Source organism: Astyanax mexicanus, chromosome 18 (genome assembly GCF_023375975.1).
Source record: "Astyanax mexicanus isolate ESR-SI-001 chromosome 18, AstMex3_surface, whole genome shotgun sequence".
Classification (NCBI taxonomy): Eukaryota; Metazoa; Chordata; class Actinopteri; order Characiformes; family Acestrorhamphidae; genus Astyanax; species Astyanax mexicanus.
The window spans coordinates 31,347,501-31,352,500 of NC_064425.1; the positions used below are offsets into that span (position 1 = coordinate 31,347,501).

The window sequence follows — 5,000 nt, forward strand, 5'->3', positions numbered from 1 at the left end:
TGCCAAGTATACTTTAATGTGTGTGTATGATTTTATTTATTTATTTCTCAGAATATTCTTTGTAAATATGATTTTTTTTTTAATTGGGCTTTTTTTTTTACTGGGCCTAATCTGAAGCTTCCATTCCATTGAGTAAGAAACGTAGAGCAAGAAAATTGAAAAAAAAAAATGAAGAGATAAAAATTAAGACATATAGGGAGTTTTTGTCTTTTTTTCTTTGGTTACTTTTTGTAGTGAAAGTTAAAAGGAGCTTTTATTTTGAGGCAAGATCTTTGTATTAGTCCGTAGAGCTGCTTTACTTTTGTCAAGAGCAGTAAATGACAGTGAAAAGACTCAGGTCTGTGAGTGACTTATAAATAGGCTTGTTGGGAGTTGATCTTTCGCTTACGGCCATACCATCCTGAGAACGCCCGATCTCGTCTGATCTCGGAAGCTACGCAGGGTCGGGCCTGGTTAGTACTTGGATGGGGGACCGCCTGGGAATACCAGGTGCTGTAAACTTTTCCATCTTTCCTTTATTTTTTACTCCGTTCAGTCCATGATGTCACAAATTTTTACAAGGCTACACTGTGTTTACTCTTCATATAAAACACTTACAGTAAACCATATACAGATTAAGTACTCACTTAAAAGTTCTTTCATTTTTCTGAAGGAGGATATTGTTTCTTCATGCTAATAAATAAAGAACAAAATGCATTATTTTTATTTTCTTAACATAGGTACAGGGCGACTGACTTCTGTTCCTGGGGCTCTACCACGCTAAAGATTTCAGATTTAACACACCTGAGTCTAGAATGTTCACGTGATCCTGAAGGTCTTAATTACCTGGATCAAGTGTGCCGCGGACTCAGGCTGTTTGGATGGCAGGGGTGAAAAAAATTAAAAAGGCACCTTCTGTAGGACACAGGGCCTTTCTGTAAATGTATGCCAAGTATACTTTAATGTGTGTGTATGATTTTATTTATTTATTTCTCAGAATATTCTTTGTAAATATGATTTTTTTTTTAATTGGGCTTTTTTTTATTGGGCCTAATCTGAAGCTTCCATTCCATTGAGTAAGAAACGTAAAGCAAGAAAATTGAACAAAAAAATGAAGAGATAAAAATTAAGACATATAGGGAGTTTTTGTCTTTTTTTCTTTGGTTACTTTTTGTAGTGAAAGTTAAAAGGAGCTTTTATTTTGAGGCAAGATCTTTGTATTAGTCCGTAGAGCTGCTTTACTTTTGTCAAGAGCAGTAAATGACAGTGAAAAGACTCAGGTCTGTGAGTGACTTATAAATAGGCTTGTTGGGAGTTGATCTTTCGCTTACGGCCATACCACCCTGAGAACGCCCGATCTCGTCTGATCTCGGAAGCTAAGCAGGGTCGGGCCTGGTTAGTACTTGGATGGGAGACCGCCTGGGAATACCAGGTGCTGTAAGCTTTTCCATCTTTCCTTTATTTTTTACTCCGTTCAGTCCATGATGTCACAAATTTTTACAAGGCTACACTGTGTTTACTCTTCATATAAAACACTTACAGTAAACCATATACAGATTAAATACTCACTTAAAAGTTCTTTCATTTTTCTGAAGGAGGATATTGTTTCTTCATGCTAATAAATAAAGAAAAAATGCATTATTTTTTATTTTCTTAACATAGGTACAGGGCGACTGACTCCTGTTCCTGGGGCTCTACCACGCTAAAGATTTCAGATTTAACACACCTGAGTCTAGAATGTTCACGTGATCCTGAAGGTCTTAATTACCTGGATCAAGTGTGCCGCGGACTCAGGCTGTTTGGATGGCAGGGGTGAAAAAATTTAAAAAGGCACCTTCTGTAGGACACAGGGCCTTTCTGTAAATGTATGCCAAGTATACTTTAATGTGTGTGTATGATTTTATTTATTTATTTCTCAGAATATTCTTTGTAAATATGATTTTTTTTTTAATTGGGCTTTTTTATTGGGCCTAATCTGAAGCGTCCATTCCATTGAGTAAGAAACGTAGAGCAAGAAAATTGAACAAAAAAAAATGAAGAGATAAAAATTAAGACATATAGGGAGTTTTTGTCTTTTTTTCTTTGGTTACTTTTTGTAGTGAAAGTTAAAAGGAGCTTTTATTTTGAGGCAAGATCTTTGTATTAGTCCGTAGAGCTGCTTTACTTTTGTCAAGAGCAGTAAATGACAGTGAAAAGACTCAGGTCTGTGAGTGACTTAATAGGCTTGTTGGGAGCTGATCTTTCGCTTACGGCCATACCACCCTGAGAACGCCCGATCTCGTCTGATCTCGGAAGCTAAGCAGGGTCGGGCCTGGTTAGTACTTGGATGGGAGACCGCCTGGGAATACCAGGTGCTGTAAGCTTTCCCATCTTTCCTTTATTTTTTACTCCGTTCAGTCCATGATGTCACAATTTTTTACAAGGCTACACTGTGTTTACTCTTCATATAAAACACTTACAGTAAACCATATACAGATTAAATACTCACTTAAAAGTTATTTCATTTTTCTGAAGGAGGATATTGTTTCTTCATGCTAATAAATAAAGAAAAAAAATGCATTATTTTTTATTTTCTTAACGTATAGGTACAGGGCGGCTCACTCCTGTTCCTGGGGCTCTACCACACTAAAGATTTCAGATTTAACACACCTGAGTCTAGAATGTTCACGTGATCCTGAAGGTCTTAATTACCTGGATTAAGTGTGCCGCGGACTCAGGCTGTTTGGATGGCAGGGGTGAAAAAAATTAAAAAGGCACCTTCTGTAGGACACAGGGCCTTTCTGTAAATGTATGCCAAGTATACTTTAATGTGTGTGTATGATTTTATTTATTTATTTCTCAGAATATTCTTTGTAAATATGATTTTTTTTAATTGGGCTTTTTTTTATTGGGCCTAATCTGAAGCTTCCATTCCATTGAGTAAGAAACGTAGAGCAAGAAAATTGAACAAAAAAAATGAAGAGATAAAAATTAAGACATATAGGGAGTTTTTGTCTTTTTTTCTTTGGTTACTTTTTGTAGTGAAAGTTAAAAGGAGCTTTTATTTTGAGGCAAGATCTTTGTATTAGTCCGTAGAGCTGCTTTACTTTTGTCAAGAGCAGTAAATGACAGTGAAAAGACTCAGGTCTGTGAGTGACTTATAAATAGGCTTGTTGGGAGTTGATCTTTCGCTTACGGCCATACCACCCTGAGAACGCCCGATCTCGTCTGATCTCGGAAGCTAAGCAGGGTCGGGCCTGGTTAGTACTTGGATGGGAGACCGCCTGGGAATACCAGGTGCTGTAAGCTTTTCCATCTTTCCTTTATTTTTTACTCCGTTCAGTCCATGATGTCACAATTTTTTACAAGGCTACACTGTGTTTACTCTTCATATAAAACACTTACAGTAAACCATATACAGATTAAATACTCACTTAAAAGTTCTTTCATTTTTCTGAAGGAGGATATTGTTTCTTCATGCTAATAAATAAAGAAAAAATGCATTATTTTTTATTTTCTTAACATAGGTACAGGGCGACTGACTCCTGTTCCTGGGGCTCTACCACGCTAAAGATTTCAGATTTAACACACCTGAGTCTAGAATGTTCACGTGATCCTGAAGGTCTTAATTACCTGGATCAAGTGTGCCGCGGACTCAGGCTGTTTGGATGGCAGGGGTGAAAAAATTTAAAAAGGCACCTTCTGTAGGACACAGGGCCTTTCTGTAAATGTATGCCAAGTATACTTTAATGTGTGTGTATGATTTTATTTATTTATTTCTCAGAATATTCTTTGTAAATATGATTTTTTTTTTAATTGGGCTTTTTTTTATTGGGCCTAATCTGAAGCTTCCATTCCATTGAGTAAGAAACGTAAAGCAAGAAAATTGAACAAAAAATTGAAGAGATAAAAATTAAGACATATAGGGAGTTTTTGTCTTTTTTTCTTTGGTTACTTTTTGTAGTGAAAGTTAAAAGGAGCTTTTATTTTGAGGCAAGATCTTTGTATTAGTCCGTAGAGCTGCTTTACTTTTGTCAAGAGCAGTAAATGACAGTGAAAAGACTCAGAGTGACTTATAAATAGGCTTGTTGGGAGTTGATCTTTCGCTTACGGCCATACCACCCTGAGAACGCCCGATCTCGTCTGATCTCGGAAGCTAAGCAGGGTCGGGCCTGGTTAGTACTTGGATGGGAGACCGCCTGGGAATACCAGGTGCTGTAAGCTTTTCCATCTTTCCTTTATTTTTTACTCCGTTCAGTCCATGATGTCACAATTTTTTACAAGGCTACACTGTGTTTACTCTTCATATAAAACACTTACAGTAAACCATATACAGATTAAATACTCACTTAAAAGTTCTTTCATTTTTCTGAAGGAGGATATTGTTTCTTCATGCTAATAAATAAAGAAAAAATGCATTATTTTTTATTTTCTTAACATAGGTACAGGGCGACTGACTCCTGTTCCTGGGGCTCTACCACGCTAAAGATTTCAGATTTAACACACCTGAGTCTAGAATGTTCACGTGATCCTGAAGGTCTTAATTACCTGGATCAAGTGTGCCGCGGACTCAGGCTGTTTGGATGGCAGGGGTGAAAAAAATTAAAAAGGCACGTTCTGTAGGACACAGGGCCTTTCTGTAAATGTATGCCAAGTATACTTTAATGTGTGTGTATGATTTTATTTATTTATTTCTCAGAATATTCTTTGTAAATATGATTTTTTTTAATTGGGCTTTTTTTTATTGGGCCTAATCTGAAGCTTCCATTCCATTGAGTAAGAAACGTAGAGCAAGAAAATTGAACAAAAAAAAAAATGAAGAGATAAAAATTAAGACATATAGGGAGTTTTTGTCTTTTTTTCTTTGGTTACTTTTTGTAGTGAAAGTTAAAAGGAGCTTTTATTTTGAGGCAAGATCTTTGTATTAGTCCGTAGAGCTGCTTTACTTTTGTCAAGAGCAGTAAATGACAGTGAAAAGACTCAGGTCTGTGAGTGACTTATAAATAGGCTTGTTGGGAGTTGATCTTTCGCTTACGGCCATA

General features: G+C 36.5%; 6 non-coding genes across 6 annotated transcripts in view; all 6 read left to right on the plus strand.

The window, feature by feature from the left end:
- Positions 1-382: 382 nt before the first annotated feature.
- LOC125783276 (5S ribosomal RNA) lies at positions 383-501 on the plus strand. Its single transcript, XR_007426010.1, has one exon. It is a non-coding gene; the product is annotated as a 5S ribosomal RNA (ribosomal RNA).
- Positions 502-1,304: 803 nt separating this feature from the next.
- On the plus strand, positions 1,305-1,423 carry LOC125783981 (5S ribosomal RNA). Its single transcript, XR_007426701.1, has one exon. It is a non-coding gene; the product is annotated as a 5S ribosomal RNA (ribosomal RNA).
- Positions 1,424-2,223: 800 nt separating this feature from the next.
- On the plus strand, positions 2,224-2,342 carry LOC125783982 (5S ribosomal RNA). Its single transcript, XR_007426702.1, has one exon. It is a non-coding gene; the product is annotated as a 5S ribosomal RNA (ribosomal RNA).
- Positions 2,343-3,148: 806 nt separating this feature from the next.
- LOC125783983 (5S ribosomal RNA) lies at positions 3,149-3,267 on the plus strand. The gene has a single exon (XR_007426703.1). It is a non-coding gene; the product is annotated as a 5S ribosomal RNA (ribosomal RNA).
- A 796-nt stretch (positions 3,268-4,063) lies between these two features.
- Positions 4,064-4,182, plus strand: LOC125783984 (5S ribosomal RNA). Its single transcript, XR_007426704.1, has one exon. It is a non-coding gene; the product is annotated as a 5S ribosomal RNA (ribosomal RNA).
- An 805-nt stretch (positions 4,183-4,987) lies between these two features.
- LOC125783985 (5S ribosomal RNA) overlaps positions 4,988-5,000 on the plus strand; it is a 119-nt gene continuing 106 nt past the window's right edge. The window contains exon 1 of the ribosomal RNA XR_007426705.1: positions 4,988-5,000. This exon is cut by the window's right edge and continues 106 nt beyond it. This is a non-coding gene — a ribosomal RNA (5S ribosomal RNA).